The sequence below is a fragment of the Rhinopithecus roxellana genome, chromosome 11 (genome assembly GCF_007565055.1).
Source record: "Rhinopithecus roxellana isolate Shanxi Qingling chromosome 11, ASM756505v1, whole genome shotgun sequence".
In the NCBI taxonomy this organism is placed as follows: Eukaryota; Metazoa; Chordata; class Mammalia; order Primates; family Cercopithecidae; genus Rhinopithecus; species Rhinopithecus roxellana.
Genome location: NC_044559.1, coordinates 7,564,100 through 7,591,303, shown reverse-complemented (window position 1 = coordinate 7,591,303; position 27,204 = coordinate 7,564,100). Strand labels below are relative to the sequence as shown.

The window sequence follows — 27,204 nt, the reverse complement described above, 5'->3', positions numbered from 1 at the left end:
TGCTGTGCAACCCAGTTCTTAACTGGCCATAGAGTGGTACTGGCCCATGGCCCAGGGGTTAGAGACTCCTGCTTTAATGTATATTTCTTGGAAACAAGAACATTTTCCTATATAATCACAGAATAACCATCTACATCATGAAATTAACATGAATAGATTACTACCACCAAATCCTCAGACCCCATTCAAGTTCCTCCATCTGACCAATAATTTCTTTTCTTTTTTTTTTTAGTTGTCAAATGATCTTTTATTGAAATATTTTCCTTTGTGCTTCTTAACTAGCTGGCCATTCTGCCACACCACTGTTTATGTCATCTATGATATTATGAGGGTGACGGCCATCAGCATTGCAGCCCACAGACTAAGCAGTCCCCAGGATCTCTTTAATGGTTCCAGAGAGTTCTCTGGCTAAAGATCGGTGTCCCATCTGTCGAGCAATGTTGACAGTCTCATCAAAAGTGATATTTTCACCTTGTTTAATATTTTCCTGTTTCTTTCTGTCTCCTGGCGGTTCCTTGAGGGCTTTGATGATCAGTGCAGAAGGAGAAGGTGCCACATCAATCTGGGCCTGTCTATTCTGAATAGTCAGTTTCACTGTAATTCTCAGACCCTTCCAGGTACTGGTTGCCTTGGCAATATTATCACCAACCTTTTTTGGAGACAGACCCTGGGGGCCGATCTTGGGGGCCAATGCAGACATGGCATTGACTTTACCTCGGTACACCTCAGATATAAGATATACAACTTTGATATCATTGGAGTGGAACTTGAGCAGCATGGTGGAGGCAGCTGGTGTCAGATGAACCTGGATTTGGTACAACCAAAGAGAGTTGCACCTTGGCCTCTTCTGAAACAAAAACTGAAGGCAATAATATCTTCTATAGTAAAAAGATCCATGTTAGAATGACGTGTTGGTTTTATCATGTACTTTAGTCTCTTCAGTCTCCTGGCCAGTGAGTGCTCCTTCAGACTCCTGTGCTTTTTTCTTCTATCTCTCATAATTCTTTGAACACTCCCTTGCTCTTTTGTACAAGATATTTTAGTCTCATCTTTCATTTTTTTCTTCCCTAGGCCTGGAATGAGTGATTTCTCCTAGAGCCCTTGTTCTTTTTATTAGGAAATGCTGTATCAGGGCCTAGTTTTAGGGGCTAGATGTGTTCACTGCTGTTGAAAAGTTGCTGCTCACAGACATCTTCAGTGATGAGAGCTGGGGAATATACATATATACATATATACTTGCACACACATGTATCAATATGTCCACATTATTTATATATTTTGAAAACCATGAATTCACACTAATACCACCAGTTCCATCCTAACACCACAGGATTCAATTCTAGTTTTTTCCCTTTCTATATTTGCAACCTCCGTCTCTGATGGTGATAAACCTGACTTCCATTATTATGCTTAAAATATGTACAGTTATGCATTATTTAACAATGGAGATACATTCTGAGAAATGTGTTAGGTAATTCCATTGTTGCGCAAGCATCATAGAATGTACTTACACAAACTTAGATGTTGTAGCCTACTATATACCTAGGCTGTGTGGTATTAGCCTATTGCTCTTAGGATACAAACCTGTATAGCATGTTACCTTATTGAATACTGTAGGCAATTATAACAATAATGATATTTGTATATCTAAGCATATCTAAATATAGAAAAGGTAATGCACTGCTCTATGATGTTATGACAGTTACGACATCATTATGTTACTAGGCAATAGGAATTTTTCAGCTCCATTATAATCTTAAGGGACCAGTTTTATATGCAGTCAGTCATTGACCAAAATGTTGTTATATGGTGCATGACTGTTCTTATTTGATTAACTTCATTCTTTGTAACCCACTTCACTTCTGTCACCATATCCTTTTCCACATTGATGTCTTTCTCATCCTACTTGGACTCTGAAACCTCTACACCATTAATGCATGGATTATTTGAAGGAGGATTTATGGAGATGATCTGGGACATCTTAATCTTAATAATACAGATGCAGTATAAATATTCTAAGACTTAACATGTATCTGTTTTGTTTTGTTTTGTTTTTTCTTTTTTATGGAGTCCTGCTGTGTCACCCATGCTGGAATGCAGTGGCGCAATCTCGATTTCAACTCACTGCAACTTCTGCCTCCTGAGTTCAAGTGATTCTTTGAGTAGCTGGGATTACAGGCACACACCACCATGCCCAGCTAATTTTTGTCTTTTTAGTGGAATAGGGTTTCACCATGTTGGCCAGGCTGGTCTCGAGCTTTGATCTCAAGTGATCCACCTGCCTTGGCCTCCCGAAGTGCTGGGATTACAGGCGTGAGCCACCATGCCTGGCCAGGCATATATCTGCTTTATTATCAAAATGAATGACATTAAAAAATCATGAAAAATGCTTCTGTGTGTAATAAACTTTATAAGATCTGGATCATTTAGCATGATTAATATGGAAGCTTGGAACTAAAAGTGTGCAGAAAGCTGAAAGCTTCATTTTTTTCAAACAATATTTCAAAAATTTGGTGTAAACTCTGATTTTTAGGGAATCCGAATTAGATTATCTTAATGGTCAGTTTATGTAATAGTGTTTAATTATAATCAGTCATGAAAGTGCACAGCAACTAATCTTGGAAGGATTTGTAAGAATCCTGAGATCAGCTCAATCCTAAAGATTCGAGAAGCATCTATTTCAAAATTATTTGAAAAGGTAAAAACATTGTTTATTTAGAAAAAAATAGCACATATGATACTATGTGGTGTATTTGTAGAGATAAAGAATTTACTGTCCTGCTGACGAGTTGATGGGTGCTGACGAGTTGATGGGTGCAGCACACCAACATGGCACAAGTATACACATATGTAACAAACCTGCACGTTACGCACATGTACCCTAGAACTTAAAGTATAATAAAATAGATAAATAAATAAATAAATAAATAAATAAATAAATAAATAAATAAATAAAAGAATTTACTGTCCTTTAAAAGAATCTCATTAAGGGTTCTAAGTATCCAGGACTTTTTTTTTTTTTTTTGTAATTAGGGTCAGGCGAATAAAAAACACATTTGTAAATCTGTTGATGTATTAGTTTTCTCTCATTGCTGTGACATATTACCACAGTTAGTAGTTTAAAACAGCATCTATCTTACCATTTTGAAGCTCAAGTCCAAAATGTGTCCCACTGGGGCAAGGCTGTGTTCCCCTGGATGCTCTAGGAAAGCATCTAGACCTCTGTTCTTCCATTCACTTGGACTTTTACTGTTTGGCAAAGCTGTAATATATTTTATAAGCAGAAAAATTAGATGCTATAGGATCAAGGTCATAGAGATTATTTAGTTTTATCCATTTATTTCATAAAGATACTGAGACCTAGAAAGGTAAAGTCACATAGTCACTCTAGCAGTACAGAGTAATTAAAACTTGGAACAACTGACTCCCAAGTCATTGTTTTTACTGCCACCATAGATTTATACTGGGTTTCTCCTTTAAGGTAAAGAAGAACCTGTTTAGCGCTGTTCTCTGTTTTCTGTCTGTTACCAAAAGACCCCCTTTTGGAGAATGTTTCACTTGGACTCTTGTTGGAGAAACCTTTTTTGAAAACCAAGCATTCAGATTATCTGCTTCTGCGCTTGTTTTTATCTCTGTACCAAACTATAGTAGAGTCTGAGAACAAACAAAAGGAGAAAAGGCAGTATATGGAGGGTTTTCTATATGTGTTTCTTTTTGGTTCATTCATGTTCAGCTTGCTTTTAAAAATTGCTTTCTATTTGCTACGGCTGGAAAAATGTTGAATGCTTTAGGAAAGGGCGGGAGGGATTGTGGAGTGTATGAGGAACTATGAGAAAGCCGGGATATCCTGAGCACTGACTCAGAGGAAAGAAGTGGCAGGAGAAGAGGCTGTCAGTACAGAGCTTTCATAGAGCTTGAAGGATTTGGATCTTTGCCTTAGAAATTGAAGGCAAGCAGTTGGAGAATTTTAAACTCCAAAAAATTTAGTTCAGTTTACATTTTTAAAATGCTCTGTATGAAGATTGAATTAGAAGGGAGCTAGACAGGATCATGGAAGCTAATATTCAAGTGAGCGGTGGTAGTAGCTTATGACATTGTAGTGGCAAAGTGGAGTTCTGGAGGGGTGGGTAGTTTTGAAAATGGGTTTAGAGGGTACAGTTGACCAGATTCCATTGTTGATTGACTGTAGTGGTCAAAAACATCACCTCCCCACCTTTAGAAGTTATAGCTAGTGTTTCTGCTTTGATTCATTTTGCCAAATTATTTTGTCACCAGTTTGACTTGTTACTTTTCTTGTGGCTTTCCCATTTCTTCTATGTCACATCTACACTTTAGCTTTTTTCTTTTCATAATCTGTTCTCACTTTTATTTCAGTCTGTCTAGTCACTTTTAATCTCTAGTTACTACTACATGTTCCTGAATGTATAGTTGATACTTTATTATCTCCTTATCTCTCCTATAAGTTTCTGGCACCAAATAAGGACAAAATAAATAGTTGCTGAAATGGGTGTCATGATGACATGTGATAAATATTGCCTTTTAATTGAAAATAAATAGAAACATTTAAATTAAAGGTACTGGCGCTGGGTGGCCGTGGCGGCAGCAGCAGCAGAAACAGACATTGACAGCCGGGCTGCCAGGAGCAGTTCCACTGGATTTTGCCATTCGAGGCTTCCTTCAGGGCACCCAGCAAACTAAGATGGAGTATGAGTGGAAACCTGACAAGCACAGGCTTCAGCAAATCCTGCAGCTGTTAAAGGAGTCCCAGTCCCCAGACACCACCATCCAGAGAACCGTGCAACAAAAACTGGAATAACTTAATAAATATTCAGACTTTAACAACTACTTGATTTTTGTTCTTACAAAATTAAAATCTGAAGATGAGCCCACAAGATCTCATCTTGAAGAATAATGTGAAAGTACACTTTAAGAACTTCCCATATGGTATAACAGACTTTTATTAAAAGTGAATGTTTAAATAATATTGGTGACTCCTCTCCTCTGATTAGAGCCACCAATGGTATTGTGATCACAACTCTAGCCTCCAAGGGAGAAATACAGAATTGGCCTGACCTCTTACCAAAACTCTGTAGCCTGTATGCTGATGATTACAACACCCATGAGGGAGCATTTGGCACCCTTCAGAAGATTTGTGAAGATTCTGCTGAGATTTTAGGTAGTTATGATTTAGATCATCCTCTCAACATCATAATTCCCAAATTTTTATAGTTCTTAAAGCACAGTAGTCCAGAAATAAGGTCTCACGCTGTTGCACGTGTCAATCAGTTTATCATCAGTAGGACCCAAGCTCTAATGTTGCACATTGATTATTTTATTGAGAATCTCTTTGCATTGGCTGGTGATGAAGAACCAGAGGCATGGAAACATGTGTGCCAAGTACTTGTGATTATTTGAAGTTCGAATGGATCGCCTGCTGCCTCACATGTATAATATAGTTGAGTACGTTCTACGTAAGACTCAAGATATATGGCCATGTTTTCACTGATCAAGGACAATGGCTCAGCAATATGATGAAGATGGAATTGAAGAGGAAGATGATGATGATGAAATTGATGATGATGATGCAATTTCTGACTGGAATCTAAGAAAATGTTCTGCTGCTACCCTAAGTGTTCTTGCAAATGTGTATCATGATGAACTGCTGCCACATATTCCACCCCTTTTGAAAGAATTACTTTTTCATCATGAATGGGTTGTTAAAGAATCAGGCATCTTGGTTTTAGGAGCAATTGCTGAAGGTTGCATGCAGGGCATTATTTCATACTTGCCCGAGCTTGTTCCTCACTTTAGTCAATGCCTCACAGATAAAACGACTCTTGTACATTCCATAACATGCTGGACTCTTAGCCACTATGCATACTGGGTGGTCAGCCAGCCACCAGACATGTACCTGAAGCCATTAATGACAACTGCTAAAGCGCATCCTGGATAGCAACAAGAGAGTACAAGAAGCTGCCGACAGTGCCTTTGCTACCCTGGAAGAGGAGGCTTGTACAGAACTTGTTCCTCACTTTGCTTATATACTTGATACCCTGGTCTTTGCATTTAGTAAATACCAGCATAAGAACCTACTCATGCTTTACAATGCCTTAGGAACATTAGCTGATTCAGTAGGACATCATTCAAACAAACTAGAATATATTCAGATGCTAATGCCTCCACTGACCCAGAAATGGAACATGTTAAATGGTGAAGATAAGGATCTCTTCCCTTTACCTATATTCAGTTGCCACAGCACTGCAGTCTGACTTTCTTCCGTACTGTGAACCTGTGTAAGAGACAATGAGGAAGACTCTTGCACAAGCCGTGCTAAACAATGCGCATCCAGATCAATATGAAGCTCCAGATAAAGATTTTATGATAGTGGCTCTTGATCTACTGAGTGGCCTGGCTGAAGGACTTGGAGGCAACATTGAACAGCTGGTAACCCGAAGTAACATCCTAACACGAATGTATCAGTGAATGCAGGATAAAATGCTAGAAGTTCGGCAGAGTTCTTTTGCCCCTTTAGGTGACCTCACAAAAGCTTACTTTTAGCATGTTCAGCCTTGTATAGCTGATTTCATGCCAATATTGGGAACCAACCCAAATCCAGAATTTTTTCAGTCTGCAGCAATGCCACATGGGCAGTTGGAGAAATCTCCATTCAAATGGGTATAGAGATGCGGCCTTATATTCCTGTGGTGTTGTACCAGCTTGTAGAAATCATAAACAGACCCAACACACCAAAGACGTTGTTAGAGAATACAGCAATAACGATTGGCCATCTTGGTTACATGTGTCTTCAAGAGGTGGCCCCGATGCTACAGCAGTATGAAGACCGTGGTGCACCTCTCTGAGAAATGTAACAGACAATGAGGAAAAGGATTCAGCATTCCGTGGAATTTGTACCATGATCATTGTGAATCCCAGTGGTATAATCCAAGATTTTATATATTTTTTTTGTGATGCTGTTACATCATGGATTAACCCAAAAGATGATCTCAGAGACATGTTCTGTGAGATCCTTCATGGATTTAAAAATCAAGTTGGTGATAAAATTGGAGGCATTTCTCTAACCAGTTTCTTCTTCTCTTAAAAAGAGCATCTTGCAGCTGTTTATGGTGTTTAATCTAATACACTTAAGCTGCAGTCCCAAAATTTGGGGTCTTTCAGTCTTGGAGACTATGAGGGAGCCTCTGCACTCAGGGAAAATGCTACCCTTTACGCGGGGAAGGGTAAACCAGTAGGCAATACACTACAATCCCAACCGTGCTGGGAGGGGCAGGAGGGAGGTGTTGCCGTCACTGTATTAAGTCGATGTTTGGAAAACGTTTTAACATCTGGAGCCTTTGTGGGTGGAAATATGTCTCCAGTTACAACTCCGCACTGGATTTGAAGAAGAAAAAAAAAAATCTGTTCAGTCTACTCACAAAACAGCACATTGTGGAATATTACGGAGAATTGTACCAAAACAGGAACCATATAAGTGATGGATGGGGATAAGAAAGAGGAACAATTCTACAGCGCACAATAAAGGAAACCTAATAATGGGAGCTACAAATAGTAAAGAAGCTTTTTTCTTTTTTAATTTAAAGTTTTTTTTTTTTTTTAATCCAAGTTTTCCCACATGATGGGGCCTTGTTTTGCACGTTGATGAAAAACTACACAAACAGAACTAATATACTTAAAATCAGCTTGCCTTCCCTTAGTGGAAGCAGGTTCTTGGAAGTTACAATTTAAGGTACCCCAAAAAAGTTGGAAATAAAACAAAACAAACATAAACAATGAAGCACCCTGTGAAATGCCAAATGAGTCACTCCTTTTACCTTTTTTAGGGTAGGCATGGAGGGTGGAATAAATGGGGTTTGGTATATCAAACTAAGGATGCTATCTTAATTTTGCATTTAATATTAATGTAGTGGGTATAATTTGATGATTGTACTTCATTAGATTTAATTTCTAGGCCAATATGTTATTTTTTAAAGTGCAGTTTAAGGTTCAGGTGTGCATTCTGGCTCATAGTGGTTGAAAGTAATTTATAAATTAGTGGGAAAGTAGCACGCTTGCATCATATAGAGTGAGATTGGTATTCATTTACCTATGTTGCAGAAATTTGTGATGCAGTTTACCCATTTAGTGTAACCCTGCATTTAAAGTTCCCTTTTAAGATTTGTGGGTTTTATTTTTATTAAGAATATAGATATATAAAGTACTGTAGTTTACAGCTATTCCTTGAAATATCTTTTTTAGGATCTGTTAGGAATAAGATTGATACTGCATTGTGTGTGACCTGCGCAGTGTGGAAAGCTGATATACCTGTGCAAACTCTTTGCCTCTGTGCTGTCAGTGTGATGTGCTTTCCGCATGGTTATATACTACTCATGATTTTATCAAAACTTCTAACATTTAAATTATGTGGTAAAAGATCTGTTAAAGACTGCATAAATGTTAGTTGGCACATAAAGACAATTGTAGAAATTGAAAAATGATTGCTGTATTTCAGTGTTTATTCCCACTCAACATACTGCCTTCTAAGCTTCCTTTTTTTTGTTCAAAGCATGATCTTAAAGATATGTTTAAGTTAATGGGTGTAATGCAGGGTTCCTATACGGACGGGCTGTGAAATTTGGATACTTGGATAGTATGTATTATAGTTGGATTATTCCAGTAAGGTCCTTGCTTGTAAGCATGTCCTGGATAGAATTGTTAGTAAATATGTAATTGTATGTCCTATGGACGGTAAAGCACTTATAGTACTATATAATATTCATGTTGGCTAGCATGTATTTTGGTGCATGTTGGTGGCCCTCTGTGCTGTAGATATATGCACACAGGTTGCAAGTTAAAAGCTATAGAGTGAAAGTTGGTTTGGATCCTCTTCATTTCATTTGTTTAGCTTTTCTGTTATTTTTCTCTACTTACATGTATTCCTGTGAATAAATCCTTGTTAAGTTAACCCTTAAAAAATTAAAGGTACTGTTTAATACTTTTCACTTAGTTTTCTATACACATTATGACATAACCTATTTACAAAGTAAGTTTCTAAGGTATCACGTGTCATAATAGCAAGCTGCAAGTAACTAAAAATGTGATGCTAGCATAGATGTGGTAGTGGAGGGACAGCTTATAGAAAGTTGAGATGGTCCTAATGTTGGTAAATAGAAATCTCAAACTGATACTGATACTTTCAGGTATGCTTTGACATTGAGTTACAAAATTTGAATGAATAGAAAGGAGCTACTCCACCTCCAGTAATGAATTTTCTGTGTACATTTAATTATCAGTATAGATCTTTTTGTCCTATTAATATAACTTTTATGTGTGCAGAAAAGTTTAAATTTATGAAATGTAGTTGTTGTGATTCTTTAAACATAATTATATTTTTCTTCAGTGTTAATGTTTCTTATAGATTAAGTATATTACAATATGAAGTTCAGTTCAATAATTCTTGAGCTTCTACTATGCTCCAGGCATACTCTTAATTTCTGAGGACACTGAGGTGAATAAGGCTGTTCTTGTCCTTAATTAGTTCAAAATCTTGTTTGATAGGCAGATAAATTATAAAAACATGATCATAGTATGAATTTATAAATGATTAGTATGCATGTGCTCTTGAAATAACAAAAGGAAAGTATGTGTGTGTGTGTGTGTGTTGGGGGGTCATTCAGAAGCTTTTGAAGAGGAAGTTACTTCTGAGTTGAGTGTTGAAGAATGAATGCAACTTTTACCAATTGGCCAAGGAAATTAGATGGTGAGCATTTTAGCATAGGGAACAGCATGTACAGCATGAATGTATCACAAAATCATGATGTGTGAGAGAGGAATATCAGCATTGCTAAGAGTATAGGGTGTGGGGTAGAGGATAGTTGGAAATGACCCCAGGGAAGTAAGGTGGTGGAAAGGAAGGAAAATTCAGTATCTCAAACTGAAAGGACAAATGATATTTATAAATCAGATTTTTAAAATAAGAAAGATATAACATTAAATATTACATTAAATATTATAAATACTTCTGTATCAGATCTTCATACACACTTCCCATCTATGTATAAGACCATGAACAGAGAGAGTACTTCTTTTCTGAACAATTTTTCTCATAAAAATGAAATTATTGGATTATCTAAACTCCTTCTTGATCAAAGCCTGTGTTGCAGAGAAAAAGTCAGTGAACTTAAAAGTAATTTGTTAATAAACAGAGAATAGGCGGGGTGTGGTGGATCATGCCTGTAATTCCAACACTTTGTGAGGCTGAGGTGGTAGGATTGCTTGAGCCCAGGAATTTGAGACCAGACTGAGTAATGTAGCAAGACCCCATCTGTACAAAACACTGAAAATTAGCTGAGCATGGTGGCATATGCCTGTGGTTCCAGCTACCTGGGAAGCTGAGGTGGGACGATCACTTGAGTCCAGGAGGTTGAGGCTACAATAAGCCATGATTGCACCACTGCACTCCAGCCTGGGTGACACAGCGAGACCCTGTCTTAAAAAAAAAAAAAGAACAGAGTGTAATATGTTCCTTTTACCCAGCATTGTACCTGGCATAGAGTAGATGTATAATGAGTAATAGTTTTGGAGAAAATATTGAATTCTGCGATTTAGATCAAGTAGCTATTATAAAATTGTTATAGTTAATGAGGACACTGAAACTAGAGTCTTGGACTCATTGAATGAATTTTAGGAGTTGTTGAAGTTGCTATTCTAGCCTGAATTAGTAATTAAATAGTTTTCAATTTAGGCTATTCTGTTTTATTGTCCCATGGTGATTAAAAGTATTGCTTTCAGGCTCTTCAATTTCTAGTGGCGTTTATGTGGTACTTCCACAATCTTTTATCCCTTTCCTGGTCTTGGGAGTCAGGCAACCTGTATTAGCAGAAGCTGCCAGCTTGGTAGCTTAAGTTGGGTTGCATGGAGACACAGATAGGAAAGTTGGTCTGTGGAACCTCTTTCTACCTTTTAGTACATGGTGAAGGAGAAAATAACATGAGAACATTAGACTAACCACTGGGAAACCCAGATTTCAGCCGTAGCTGAATAAGTAGTGTCTCATATGACCACAACATATTCCAGGCTTATCTTGTATTTTCCCTGCCCCAGCCCTTGAGTCATCATGTCTCCAAGGAAGATTTTTATTGGAGAATGAGATTTAGAAACCAAGATCTGGGGGCTAGGTGTGTTTGTTGCTACTGAGGTGTAATTGCTTTTAGTTATTGTGGCAGACAGAACTGACAATTATATGTATACACACATACTGCTCTTCTATATTTATTTCTGTATCCATTTCCATATATATTAAAGACCAAGAGTTCACACGGATACCTTTGACTCCAATCAAATGCTACAGAATTTGTTCTAGCCTTCTTATTTTTAAGACTTTCCTCAGAAAGTGAGAAAATTGGTTTCTCAACCACAATGTATTTACTTAGTTATTCAACACTGTGTGTGTGTGTGTGTGTATAAGGATTACAGTATATATTTGTACATAGTTATAGATATGTTATAGTATATAATATTTATAGTATATTATATACTATATTTATACTGTATTATATACACACAGAGTTTCAGAATTGCTAACTTATCACCCTATGAAAAAGATTTACTGACTTATAATATTTGCTTAGCATTATTTTTTTTAACCTTAACCTTACAGAATACAGTACGTACTGTTTTCCAAGTTTACTTATGTTAGTTCTTTTAGTTCTCAATCCTTTCAGTGTGATTGTTCATTTGTAATACTTTTAGGTTCATTTGTTGCTGTTTGTATTTCATTTTGGGTTCTGCCCACATCATGGTTTATTTAAAGTACTCATTTGTTTCATATTACTTCGAAGAGATCTTCCCTTTTCTTCTTTTTTAAAAAATATTTTATTTTTAAAATTTTAACCTATGTATGTATGTATTTATTTTGAGACTGGGTTACGAGACTGGCCAATTTTTGTATTTTTGGTAGAGATAGGGTTTCACCATGTTGCCAAGGCTGGTCTCAAACTCCTGGGCTTAAGTGATCAACCCATCTTGGCCTTCCAAAGTGCTGGGATTACAGGCGTGAGTCACTGCATCTGGCCGAGATCGCCCTTATTCTTTTTGTACCACTGTATACTACTTATTTTGTAGACTGTGCGTTGTTTATTCAATTACTGTCCCAACAATGGGCATCAAGATTGTTTCCAATATTTTAGAATTATAAAGTGCCGTAATGACTATGCTAGTGTAGAGCATTATTATTTTTGTAATTTAGATAAAAAACACATCTACCACCATATTTGTGTCCATACCAGCTCCTATTCAGTTGTTTAGAAACTTCTGCATATAAAAGTGCTAGTCAGTATTACTGTATGATAGTTGTTATGCATGTTATTCTATTTTCCTAGAACATTTCAGTCACTTTCTACTCTTACCTAAAACTTAACTGGTAAATCTTAAGTGCATTGATTAATAAATCTCTGGTATTACCATAATCTACTCATAAAATCATCCTATGATATTTTTATTACCACCTCCCCCAAAGTATAATGTCCTTAAGATATGAAATTCTGCAGTAAAACGGAACAAAAAGAAAAGCTTTTCAAAAATGTTACTGAAACTTCACTTGATGTAATATGCGAAAGTGTGATGGGGCTCTTCTCAGGTTAAATGGGCACTCACGGATGCACTGTAACTTGACTGATTTGAGGACAGAAAATTGAACCTAAAATAAGGAAATTCTGACTGCTAAAGGAATTGAGGTCACTCAATACATTCATTTTCTCTCTAACAAAAGGACTACACATACCACTAATGCACTTGGCATTTTGATTTATTAAATATATATGTTAACTGAAATCTGCCACCCATTTATAATCAGTATAGCTAAAACTACTCATTGGAAAACTGTGAAGGCTGAAGTAAAGAAGTAAATTTTAAAAGGCTTCAGTAAAGTCCAGTCAGTCAAAACTTGATTTGAGCTTACTGCTGAGGTCTGCGGAACATGTTACATGACTGCAACCATTAGAAGTCTCACCAGACACACCTGACTCTTCTCCTTTTTCAGGTGCTCATGTGCTTCTGTAGTGGTCTGTTTCTTCTGTTTCAGCCTTCTGTGAGGCATCACAGAAAGGAAGGAACAAATATTTAAATTATGGAAAGTGAATGCAGTAAGAATAGGAATGACTCTAAAACAGTAGAAACAAATAAGGCTAATTATAGTATTTGAGAAACAGGGTGTGTACGTTTTCTCTGGCTGCCATAACAAATTACCACAAATACAATGACTTAAAACAACACACTATTTGTTATCTTACTATCCTCTAGCTTACAAGTCAGACACATGTCTCTGCAGGCTAAAATCAAGATGTCAGCAGGGCTAGGTGCCTTCCTGGAGACTTGGAAGAATACATTTCCCTATCTTTTCTAACTTCTAAAAACTGCCTTTGGTTCATGACTTCCTTCCTCTGTCTTCAAACCCAGCAACACCGCACCTCTTTGACCATTCTCCTTCTGTCTCTCTTCTGCCTCCCTCTTCCATTCTGAGTGATTATTATACATTCGGACCCCTCAGATAATCCAGGATAATACTCCTATTTTAAGGTCAGCTGACTGGCAGCCATAATTCCCTCTTTGCCATGTATGCTATCATATTTACAGGGATTATTCTGCTTGTCAGGAAAATTATTTCATTTCTCTGGAACTCCTGTTTTTATTGTAGTAGAATTCTTAAAATATGAGAAGCCATGATTTCAGTTTCGACACCCCAAAATGAAACAGTATTTATTTGTGCCTTTTGAAAGGAGCTACGTGCTTTCCTACTAATTTCTTCCTCTTTATTTCCCAGATTTTGAATTTATACCTGTTTATTTTTAAAGTTCCTGGGTCTTAAGGTAGGTTTGTTCCAGGGAAGGATAGAGAAAAATCTAAGGTCATTTATTGAGAACGAAGATAAATTTGTAAAGAATTGAACTATAGCTGAAGTCTACCAATGATGATGAACAGACTTTTTTTTTTTTTTTTTTAAAGTAATGATTTTGTTTCATAGGGTATTCTTAAGTGAAGAATTTATGTAGACATATATTCACAGAGCCCTGTTCTGTTTTCTTGATCAGGGAACCAGTATATTTTCAGGAAATTTCTTCTGTACAGTACCTGTATTCTTCTGGTGATATTTTGTAAGCTTATTTAAAGTTGGTCACTCTTACCACATCTGGCCATTTGAGTTTTACAGAGAGTTAGAGTCATGGTCTCATCCTATTTTCCAGAAAGATTTTTTAAATTTAATTTTTATATATTTTGGGAATACAGATGCAGAATTTTTACATGTGTATATCGTGTAGTGGTGAAATCTAGGCTTTTAGCATACCCATCACCTGAATAGTGATCATTGTACCTATTGGTAAATTCTCAACCCTCACCTCCTTCCCATCCTCCCATCTTTTGTGGTCTCCAGTGGCTGTTATTCCACTCTGTATGTCCAGCTGTACCTGTTGTTTAGCTCCCACTTATAAGTGAGAGCATGTGGTATGTGACTTTATGTTTCTGAGTTATTTCACGTGTAATAATACCCTCTAGTTCCATGTTGCTGCAAAAGACATGATCTCATTCTTTTTTTATGACTGAGTAGTATTCCATGGTGTATATGTATTTCCCACACTTCCAGAAAGTTTTGTAGCAATACTATAACTGAAATCTCTCAGGGTAGGAATTTTTGGGTGTCACAATGATAGTGGGAGATAGAAACACTGGATTAGAAGTTACTGGGGATGAGTGTTAGTCTGGATTTATTTATTTTCACTAAATGTGTTTTGGGTACCTACCAGTTAGTAATTTTAAATAAGATAATGACATTTTTTTAACCTTTCCTAAATGGAGAAGTTGTTCCATTATTCTTTTAAATCTGGAAAATGTTCATATTTAATTATTATATCCCCTCCATTGTTTCTGTGCCCCTTTTCTAGAACTTCTAATAATTGGCTGTTATATCTCTGTTGAGACTTTTTTTAAATTTTCTCTTTGTTTTCATTTATTTTTTAAACCTTTGTTCTTTTACCTTTCTTGGCCTTTTTTTTTTTTTTTTTTCTTTGAGAGATTTCATAGAGTTTATTTTTAAACCAGGCAGTCACTTAACCCTTTATGGAAATTTCAAATATATTCACTGTTATTTTCTTTTTCTCTTTTTTTCTTTAAGTAACCATCTTACTGGGCGTTAAGTGGTATTTTATTGTGCTTTTGATTTCCTTATTCTCAAATGAGGTTGAACTTTTTTGTGTGTTTATTGTATATTTGTATATCTTTAGAGAAATGTTTTTTCAAGTCCTTTGCCCATTTAACCGGGCTGTTTGTGTTTTTGTTGTTGAATTGTAAGAGTTTCTTGGTACTAGATTATTATCAAATGTGTGAATTGCAAGTATTTTCTCCCATTCTGTAGGCTTCTTGGTAATGTCCTTTGATATACAAGTTTTTAATTTTTATGAAGTCCAATTTTTATTTATTTTTGTTGTTGTCATTGCTTATGCTCTTAATGTCATATTGAAGAATTCATTGCCAGTCCAAAGTAAAAGTGACAAAGATTTATCCTTTTGTTTTTGTTTTGTTTTGTTTTTTAAAAATGGGGTTTTGCTACGTTGCCCAGGCTGGTCTTGAACTCCTGGACTCAAGCAATCCACCTGCCTTGGCCTCCCAAAGTGCTAGAATTACAGAGTGAGCCACTGCACCCAGCCTCTTTTTTTTTTTTTTTTTTCTGAGTGTTATATGATTTTAGTTCTTAGATTTAGGCCATTGGTCCATTTTGTGTTTTTGTATATGGTGTGAGGTAATGATCTGACTTAATTCTTTTGCCATCGGTTGACAGTTTTTTTCTTTCACCACTTTAAAAGTGCCATTTGAGACCAGGCGCAGTGGCGCATGCCTGTAATCCCAGCACTTTGGGAGGCTGTGGTGGGTGGATCACCTGAGGTCAGGAGTTTGAGACCAGCTTGGCCAGCATGGCGAATCTTCATATCTACTAAAAATACAAAAATTAGCCAGGCTTGGTGGCGGGCACCTGTAATTCAAGCTACTTGGGAGGCTGAGGCAGGAGAATTGCTTTAACCAGGGAGGTGGCCACTGCAATGAGTGGAGATTGCACCATTGCACTCCAGCCTGGGCAACAGAAGCGAAACTCTATCTCTTAAATAAATAACTAAATGCCGTCTGTAGCCAGATGTCATGTCTCATGCCTATAATCTTAGTTCTTTGGGAAGCTGAGGTGGGCAGATCACTTGAACTGAATGAGAATGAAAATATATTTTATCAAAATTTGTACAATGTAACTAAAGCAGTGCCTAGAAGGAAATTTACAGTGATGAATACTTGCATTAGAAAAGAAGGGTCTCAAATCAATAATCAAAGCTTGTACCTTAAGAAACTAGTAAAAAATCAAATTAATTCCAAATCAAGTAGAAGGAAGCAAATAATAAGGAAAATAGAGATTAATGGAATTAAAAGCCCAAAAGTAATTGAGAAAAAGCAATGAAATTGAAAGGTGGTCTTTGAAAAGATCAATAAAATTGATAAACATTTAGCAAGACTGGCAGAAGCATAGTGAAACAAAGATTGCAGGGTTGAAGGAAAAAGGTACTGCTACAGACTCCACAGAATTAAAAATATGATGAGAGAAAACTATGAGAAACTCTTAGGCACATAAATTTTTACTACTTGAGTGGACCAATTTCTTAAAAGCACAAACTACTAAACTTCACTCAAGTTGAAATAGATAATTTGAATAGCCCTGTAACCATTAAAGAATTTACTCTGTGGAAAAAAAAAATTCCAAGAAAGATCTCGTCCACATGGTTTCACTGGCCAATTTTACCAAACAATTAATGAAGAAGTAACAGTAATTCTACATAGACTTTTCCAGAAAGTAGAAGAAAATGGAAAGATATCCCCAGTTTATTTTACAAATCCAGCAATAACCTCATACTAAAACCAGACAAATACATTATATGAAAAGGAAACTGTAGGCCAATACCCTCATTAAGATCATAGTGCATGCTTGTAATTTTATATGGCTTCAGTAGCCATTTCAAATGCAGATTTCGCTTTCTAGTGCCAGAGGCAGAGGCAGGCCATAGTCACCCTTGACACGGTTTCCATTTCTATACTACACCCAAATGACAAGCTGATGGCCAGAGGTAAGAATTGAGAGGCATGACTCCTGCCTAGCGGACAGCGTTCTCTTTCCCGCAGCTTGTATTAAATGGACCATTCATTTATTATATTTGCTGATGAACTTCAAGTGACCACACCCTATTTCTCAATAATACTAGTTGCCAAACTCTCTTTTTCTCTCTACCGGCCTGTGCTCTGCATGTGGCCTCAAGGCATTCATTGTACGCTTCAGGGTCTGTAAGTACTTAAAAAGTCTTAAATTTTCACATTGTATTTGTTTCACTGAAGCCTTGCCTACAATCTGACCCATAACTCTAATGCCTGCCCTGAAGGGACCCACGCAAGTGAATACCCTATGAGCACTCTTTTGTCTGGGCCCCTGGTGGCTGCTGGTAACCATAGCCCCCAGCCTGTGTTGACAGAGAAACTTGAAGAGTTTTATTCAAAATAAAGATAGTCTTAAAAGTCTTCACATAATGTCAGCATATTGAAACTAACATGTAAAAACAAAACAAAACAAAAATATAATGTCAGCAAATTGAAACCAACATGTAAAACAATGAAACAAAACAAAAACAAAACACTATTTGCCAAATGGGCTTATCCTAGGAATGCAAGGTTGAAAATTGATCAGTATAATCTATCATGTTAACAGTTTTATGGGAAAACAAATCCTAACAATTGGCGGAGAAAAGACATTTCATTTAGCAAAATATAACATCAATTAATGACCCTTGCCAAACAAATAGAAAAGAATTTGACATCTTCAAAAAAACCTACAGCTAACATGTTAATACTTAATGAAGAAAGATTAAATGCTTTTCTCCTGAATTCGAGAACAAGACAAATATGTCCATTCTCACCACTCTTATTCAATATAGTTCATGAAGTTCAGCCAGTGTAATAAGCCAAGAGAAAGAAAGAAAAGGGATTTTTATTTTCAGATGGCATTCTCTACATAGAAGACTCAACATAGTTAAGATGTCAGTTCTTCCTAAATTTGTAAAGACTTAATGCAATTTTTTCATCAAAACCCTAGAAACACTTTTTTGTAGATATAGACAGGCTTATTCTAAAATTTATATAAAAAAGCAAGGGAACTAGAGTAGCTTACACAGTTTTGAAAAATAAGAATAAAGTGGCAAGAATTACTCTACCTGATGTAAAGACTTAATAGTTACAGTAATCAAGAGAGTGTGGTATTGGCAGAAGCATAGACACATAGGTCTACCCTGAAGTAGACCTACACAGATATGCCCAAGTGAGTTTTGAAAAAACATTTTTTTTTTTTTTTTTTTTTTTTTTTTTTTTTTGAGACAGAGTCTCGCTCTGTCACCCAGGCTGGAGTGCAGTGGTGCGATCTTGGCTCACTGCAAGCTCCGCCTCCTGGGTTCATGCCATTCTTCTGCCTCTGCCTTCCGAGTAGCTGGGACTACAGGTGCCCGCCACCACGCCCGGCCAATTTTTTGTATTTTTGGTAGAGATGGGGTTTCACCGTGTCAGCCAGGATGGTTTCCATCTCCTGACCTCATAATCCACCCGCCTCAGCCTCCCAAAGTGCTAGGATTACAAGCGTGAGCCACCACGCCCAGCCTGAAAAATGTTTAGAGGCAGTTTTAACAAATAGTACTGAAACAATTGGATATCCATAGGTAAAACGAAGTAAAACAAAATAAATCTCAAACTAAACCTCTCACCACCTATTAAAATTAATTCAAAATGGATCATTGATCATATAAAATGTGAACTATGAAACTTGAAAAGAAATATAGAAGAAAATCATTAGGAACTAGGGCTAAGCACAGAGTTCTTTGATATTAAAAACATAATCCATAAGAAAGAAATTGAGAAATTGGTCCTCATTAAAATTAAAAATGTTTACATTGCAGAAAACTCTATTAAGAGGATGAAAACAAGCTACAGAGTGGGAGAAAAACTTTGCAAACCACTTATCTGACAAAGTTCTCATATCCAAAATATCTAACAAACTCTCAAGTTGAACAACACAAAATACCAGCAATTTAATTAGAAAAGGAGTAAAAGACTTTGACATTTCACCAAAGAGGAGACGTGGATGGGAAATAAGGACATGGAAAGACATTCATCATAATTAACCCTTAGGAAATTGCAAATTAAAATCACATTCTATACACCTATAAAATGACCAATATAAAAAATTGTGATAATACCAAATGCTAGTGAAAATGCCAAGAAACAAGATTTCATGTATTTCTGGTGGAAATTAAAATGGTTCAGCTGGATAAAATATATATAAATGCTCCAAGTTAAATAAATTGGGCTGGAAAAAGCCTCTTTGTGCTCTAGAAGATAACAAATGGGAGACAGTTTGTCTTTGTTCAGAGTATGGAAAATAATTCAGAAGTTACTGATTTAGAGAGGGAATACACCTTGAATTCATTTCTAAACCAACGGTCTTTGAAAATAGGGTTGCCATCTCGACTTTCTGGCCCAGATCACGAGGGAGTAAGACTAGCTTTAAATTTAACGTTCATTACCCGGGTTGCTCTGTAGCCAGATGCCAAAGGGTCACATCCTGTGGGCACACAAGGAGCCACCTCTCTTCTGATTCCATTAAACTCCCCTGAAATCCACAGGATACACAGGGGGCTCCATTCCTTGATCCTCAGTATCAAATGACTGTAATTTCACCATGCCAACCCCTTTGAAACAAACGTAACCCCTCCAGTTTCTTTTGTTGATGGGGAAGCAGGTTGGAGTATTCTCAGCTTACTAACAAGGTTGTTTAAGGAGTCTTCTTAGTCCTTTGACCTATTACTCCCATTTTCTTGATTTTAAGTGTGGTTTAATATGGACAGGATTAGTCATGCAAATACTTAACACCGAGTGGACAGGAAGCAATCAGATGCCACTGCGACAAACTGGATGTGGAGCTCAAGCTGCCTGATTTTGTTTCACACTAAATGAAATTAGTGCTTGTTTAGGACAAATCTCGTGGGCCACCACAGTTGAGCATGTTTGTCCAGTTAGCTATTGAACTACTAAATATGTGTTGCGTTCCAATTGAATCATTTGATTTTTGAGGAAAAATCATTCCTCAAAAGGCAATTTTTTAAAAGTTTGACTTAAAAAAACAAGATTCCTATAACTAATAAATGAGTTTAGCAATGTTATAAGATATAAAGTCAATGCACACAATTCTTTTTTTTTTTTTTTTTTTTTTTTTTTTTTTTTTTTTTGAGGCGGAGTCTCGCTCTGTCGCCCGGACTGGAGTGCAATGGCCAGATCTCAGCTCACTGCAAGCTCCGCCTCCCGGGTTTACGCCATTCTCCTGCCTCAGCCTCCCGAGTAGCTGGGACTACAGGCGCCCGCCACCTCGCCCGGCTAGTTTTTGTATTTTTAGTAGAGACGGGGTTTCACCGTGTTAGCCAGGATCGTCTCGATCTCCTGACCTCGTGATCCGCCCGTCTCGGCCTCCCAAAGTGCTGGGATTACAGGCTTGAGCCACCGCGCCCGGCCCACAATTCTTATTTCTCTGTATCATCAATGACTAGTTATAAACTTGAGTAAATATAACAACGTTGTTTTCAACATCTATAAAAACACTTATGTATAAATCTAACAAAGTCTATGCTGAAGAGTATAGGGAGCTTATGAAAGAAATTAAAGAAGATCTAGATAAAATATGACCTACATAAATACATAAAGTAATGTGGTGTTCATGGACTGGAAGGCTTAGTGTAGTGAAGACATTACTCAATCCCAAAGTGATGAAATACTAATCAAAATCCCAGCAGGAGTACCAATCTGTTTTGTTGGAAAAAGCAGAACAAAGCTGGAGGAATTGTACTAACCCATTTTAAAGCTACAGCAATCAGGACACTGTAACATTGGCAAAGAGACAGTCAGTTAAATCAATGGAACATAATAGAGACTCCGGAAAAGAAATGGAACCACATAAAGATGGCCTGTGGATCTTTGACAAAGATGTAAAAGAAACTCAGTGGAGAAATCTTTCAACAAATGTTGTTGGAACCGTTTGATCGTCCATATATTAAAAAACAAAAATTGAACTTTGACTAAAATTTTACGTCTTATACAAAAATTATTCCAAAATGGACCTTTGATGTAATTGTGAGTTGTAAAACTGTAAGAAAACATTTAAAAATACTATGACCTGGAGATTAGGTGAAAAGTTATTAGAAATTATGCCAAAAGCATGATCCATAAAAAATTAACTGGATTACATTAAATTAAAAACCTTTGTTTTACCAAAGATACTGTCAAGAAATAATAAAAAGTTAAATTACAGACTAGGAGAAAATATTTGTGACTCACGTATCTATCAAAAGACTTTTATCCAGAATGTATAAAGAACTCTTAAAAGTCAACAATAAGTAAGTAGACAACCCAAATCAAAAAATGTATAAGAGACCTGAATAGATACTTTACCAAAAAGGATATGAGTGACACATAAACATGTAAAACTTTGTTCATCATTAGCAAATTCAGGCCATGCTGAGACACCATTGCACACCTATTAGAAGAGCTACAGTAAAGATTACTGACAATAACTAAGGGCTGTTGAGGATGCGAAGCAACTAGAAATCTCATTCATTGCTGATTGATATGTGAAATGTTACAACAACTCTGGAAAACGACCTAGCAGTTTCTTAAGAAGTAAACAAACACTCACTATATCATCTAGCAGTCCTACTCCTGGGTATTTATCATAGAGAAATGAGAACTTATATTCACACAAAAACTTGTACATGCATGCTTATGATAACTTCATGTATAGTAGCTAAAAACTAGAAAGAATCGAAATATCCTTCAGTTAGTAAATTGATACACAAACCATACATTCGTAATGGAATACTACTCAGCAGTAAAAAGAAACCAGTGAACCTTAAAGGCATTATGCTGAGTGAATGAAGTCATTCTCAAAATATTGTGTGCTATATGATTCCATTTATTTGATATTCGTGAAAAACGAAACTATGGGGATGGAGAACAGATCGGCGTTTGACAGAGGTTATGGATGGGAGGAGGGTGTAACTATAACTGGATAGTATGAGGGACTTCTTCGAGGGTGAAGAAACTGTTCTACATCCTAATTGCGTAGGTGTTTACACATCTATTTGTGCTTTAAAATGTATAAACTGTATAGCCCCCAAAATTAATTTTACAGTATAATTAAACTAATGATGGTGTCTGTCATTTGTCAGAAACATTTATAGTGAAGGAGAAATGTGTGAAGGAAGCACCGAGCTACCATCTCACTGTTCATTCTATTTGAATAGAAATGTGTTCTCAAAGTCCAAGGAAGGTCTATGGTAAACCTGCTCGTATGTGCTCAGAGTTTTAATTCCAGTCAGTCTTGTGGGAAGCCTCTGGAAGCCAGAGAATATACACATTTGGGTTTTCATTGTCATACTCCCAATTAATGATTGCATTTTAATGGTCTACTAAGGAGAACAGGTCTATATGGATGTTGGCTCCCAATAAGTGCAGGACTGCCAGTTAGAGAAAGAGGCTGCCACAACAAACAGGGAATAGAAACTCCTTCCCACATTAACCAATTTCCGCACTACATGGTTTCCTCTTTTCCTGTAAAAATGCAGTTTCTACTCTGTGCAGATGATTTCTAAGCTGGTGAAGAAAAGTTAGAGTAAGTTAATTTTTCTTTCTCCCATTACCCGAACCCTTACTCTAATTCTAATGATATCTGTGATGTCACTCCTCTCAAAATCTGATGTTAAACATAGACCTCCCCAAAAGATGGGCAAGGGAAGAATTGCCTCAAGCAGATGTTAGAATTCAGTAATCTTACTCTACGGTGTTTTGTCAAACTTACTGTTCAACATCTTCTGGTTGTCATCTATTTGGTAATGACTCCCACAATTCAAATCTCTTTGCTTAACTCTAGACCACTATATTCAGTTGTCATTTGAATTTGTCTTCTAAAAGATGCAGCATGCACATCAAAATAATTGGGTTTCAAAACTATGTATTCTTTTACATTCTACCAGATCTGGCCTTCCTTTTTAGTTTTGCTTCTGTTATTGTTTTATCTATTTAATCTTTTCCAACTTTATTGAGGTTGACTTTCCTTTTTTTTGTTTTGCTTCCATCATTTGTTTTATTTATTTGTTTAATCTTTTCCAGCTTTGTTGGGGTTGGCCTTCCTTTTTTATGCTTTATTTCAGTTAATAAGCATCATACATTTGTTTCTCAAGCCAGGAACTAAGGAATCATCCATGGCTTCTTGCTTACTTCTCAGTTAACTTTCATCCTATAGAGTCTAACTCCTCAGTATGTTTCATAACTGCTTCTTATTTGTTCTCACTGACACTGATTAATATCAGGCCACTATCATATGCTACATGGATTCTGCAATAGCGACAAAACTGGTTTTCTGTCTGACTTAAATCCATTCTCTACACTGCAGCCAGAATAATACTTCTCTTGTGCAAATCTCAATTTGTCACTTTTTAAAACTCTTTAGTTTTGTTTACCTGGGCATATCCTGTACCCAGATTAGTGCTTTACATATATTAGTAGTGTTATTTGTAAATTATTGAGAATATGTTTTCTGGATCAATGCCTAGGCCCCCACATTGGCTGGCTGCCAAGAATGATGGTACCACACATGTACCAAAAGTGTTTGAAAAGACTTAACTCACAAAATGAGACTTTCTGGGGGAGAACAGGGCAGTCACCCACACTGGCTCACAGTGGTTTGCATGGAGGGGAGGGGCGGGTGGCACTGATATTTGTCGTGGTTAGTGAATGGGCTGGGTTGAAGGTTCCCACATGCAGGTTGGTTTTGTGTGATTAGAACTTCCCAGTGGTGCCAGGACTGAATACAACATGAAGTTTTACTTACTATAAAAGCCCTATGTCCTTTTTACATAAAGGAAAAATTTATTATTACAGAAAAGTAAAAATATATATAAAAAACATAAGTATGTGCTTATGTTCTCACACATTGGAAAATTGTAATTGTCCTTCAGTTTATCACCTGCCAGATATTTGAATGTATTTTTCAGCGTTAAAATTGTAGTCATATTGTGCATATGTAATCTGCTTCTTTTCTTCTCCCTCATTTTACAGAGTGGATTTTTATCTAGTGAGATGAATGTTTGAAACATCATAAATAAGAATTTATTTATATATGGATGGTTTTCTTCTTTTCCTCTCTCTCCCTCCGTTTTTTTGCCTCTCTTCCTTCCTTCCTTCTTTCCTTCCGTGTTCCTCTTCCCCCTTCCTTTTCAACTGGGCTTTTTTAGTAATTTCATAGAGTGACATAATTATTCGGTCCCCTTTACATTCATTAGAGTAGACTCACTCCCATTCTTTGAGGCTGTATGTTTTAACCATTCATTATAAAATGAAAGGTACAGAAAATCACATAAAACATAGGATTTAGTTGGTTATTAAAAGTTTGGCATCTTTTTAACAGTGGTAACAGTTCTCCTTTTACTGATTCAGTGCTGCTCCACAGGCCCTGCCATGGCCTTAATTGTCAGATCTGGCCCAGGGTACCCAACACTGTCTTGTTTCACACATACTCAGACATACATACACAAACAGCCAAATGTTTCTTGAGAGGGTATGATTTTGGGGGGAATAAAGTTACTTATATCATAATGTTTATTGTGATAAATGAGAAAACATAGGTACTCTAAACCAAAAAAGACTAAAACTCTCATTTCTTCTATTTATTTTATTTTATTATATTTATTTATTTATATTTTTTGAGACAGAATCTCCTTCTGTCGCCTGGGCTGGAGTGCAGTAGTGCGATCTCGGCTCACTGCAACCTCCACCTCCAGGGTTCAAGCAATTCTCCTGCCTCAGCCTCCCAAGTAGCTGGAATTACAGGTGCCTGCCACAACGGCTGGCTAAGTTTTGTATTTTTAATAGAGGTGGAGTTTCACCATGTCGGCCAGGGTGGTCTTGAATTCCTGACCTCAGGTGATCTGCTCACTGTGGCCTCCCAAAGTGCTGGGATTACAGGCATGAGCCACCGTGCCTGGCCTATTTATTTAAAAAAAAAAAATGTATTTTTTTTGTAGAGATGGGATCTTCCTATGTTGCCTAGGCTGGTCTCAAACTCCTGGGCTCAAGCGATCCTCCTGCCTCAACCTCCCAAAGTGCTAAGAAGACAGGCATTAACCACATTAGCCACTTTGGAAATAGGAGATTTCCAAAAGTTAATCTGTGTTTTGGTTTCTTTCCAACTATTTTCTATGTATATTATAGTGTTTTTATTTTCATAAAATGGGTAATTCTGTACATGCTGTTTTAGATGACTGATGCTTGCTTTTTTTTTTGTTTTTAAACAGTTAACATCTAGTTCATTAACAAAGAACTATGTTCAAATGGGGGAAAACATTTGTGAAGAAGCATGAGGAACATTTTGGAGTTAATGTATATGTTTGTTGTCTTGATTTCGATGGTGTTTCCATACCATGACTATAATGTCAACATTTATCAGTTTATTTTTTTTGTCTTTTATTTAAGTTTAGGGATACGTGTGCAGGACATGCAGGTTTCTTACACATGTAAACGTGTGCCATGGTGGTTTGTTGCACAGATCATTCTATCATCCAGGTATTAAGCCCAGCATCCATTAGTTTTTCTTCCTGATCCAATCCCTCCACCCACCCTCTGCCCTCTGCTAGGCCCCAGTGCATGTTGTTCCCTGCAATGTGTCCATGTGTTCCCATCATTCAGCTCCCACATGTAAGTGAGAACATGTGGTGTTTGGTTTTCTATTCCTGCATTAGTTTGATGAGGATAATGTCTGCCAGCTCTAACCATATCCCTGCAAAGTACATGATCTCGTTCCATTTTGTGGTTGCATAGTATTCCATGGTGTATATGTACCACAGTTTATTTATCTGGTCTGTCATTGATAGGAATTTAGGTTGATTCCATGTCTCTGCTACTGTGAATAGTGCTGCAGTGAACATATGGATGCATGTATCTTTATATAATAGAATTATTTATATTTCTTCAAGTATATACCCAGCAATGGGATTGCTGGGTCAAATGGTATGTCTGCCCCTAGGTCTTTGAGGAATCACCACACCATGTACCACAATGGTTGAACTAATTTATACTTCCACCAACAGTGTAAAAGTGTTCCTTTTGCTCCACATCCATGCCAGCATCTGTTGCTTTTTGACTTTTCAATAATAGCCATTCTGACTGGCATGAGATGGTATCTCATTTTGGTTTTTATTTGCATTTCTCTGATGATCATTGACGTTGAGCTTTTTCTTCATGTTTGTTGGCCGCATGCATGTCTTCTTTTGAGAAGTGTCTGTTCATGTCCTTTGCCCATGTTTTATTGGGATCGTTTGCTTTTTTCCTAATAAATTTGCTTAAGTTTCTTGTGAGTCTAGTGACTAGACCTTTGTCAGATGGATAGATTGCAAAAATTTTTCTCGCATTTAATAGGTTGTCTGTTCACCCATATGATAGTTTCCTTTGCTGTGCAGAAGCTCTTAATTAGATCCCATTTGTCAATTTTTGCTTTTGCTGTAATGCTTTTGGCATTCTCATCATGAAATATTTGTCCGTGCCTAAACCTTTACCTGAATGGTATTGCCTAGATTTTCTTCTAAGGTTTTTATAGTTTTGGGTTTTACATTTAAGTCTTTAATCCATCATGACTTAACTTTTGTGTATGGTGTAAGGAAGGAGTCCAGTTTCAATTTTCTGCATATGACCAGCCAGTTCTTCCAGCACCATTTATTAAATAGGATGTCCTTTCTCTATTGCTTGTTTCTGTGAGGTTTGTTGAAGATTATATGGTTATAGGTGTGCAGTCTTATTTCTGAGTTCTCTATTCTGCTCCATTGGTCTATGTATCTATTCTTATACCAGTACCATGCTGTTTTGGTTACTGTAGCCTTGTATATAAAGTGAAGTAGCGTGATGCCAGCAGAATCTGGGTGCTCCTGTATTGGGTGCCTATATGTTTAATTCTTTTTGCTTAGGATTGTTTTGGCTGTTTGGGCTCTTTTTTTGTTCCATATGAATTTTAAAATAGTTTTTTTCTAATTCTGTGAAGAATGTCAATGGTAG

The 27,204-nt window shown here is 36.8% G+C and overlaps 1 protein-coding gene and 2 pseudogenes across 6 annotated transcripts in view; 2 read left to right on the top strand and 1 right to left on the bottom strand.

The window, feature by feature from the left end:
* CCSER2 (coiled-coil serine rich protein 2) overlaps positions 1–27,204 on the top strand; it is a 202,995-nt gene that overhangs the window by 71,730 nt on the left and 104,061 nt on the right. The window lies entirely within an intron of this gene.
* LOC104672541 lies at positions 362–778 on the bottom strand (annotated as a pseudogene).
* LOC104672540 lies at positions 4,682–7,132 on the top strand (annotated as a pseudogene).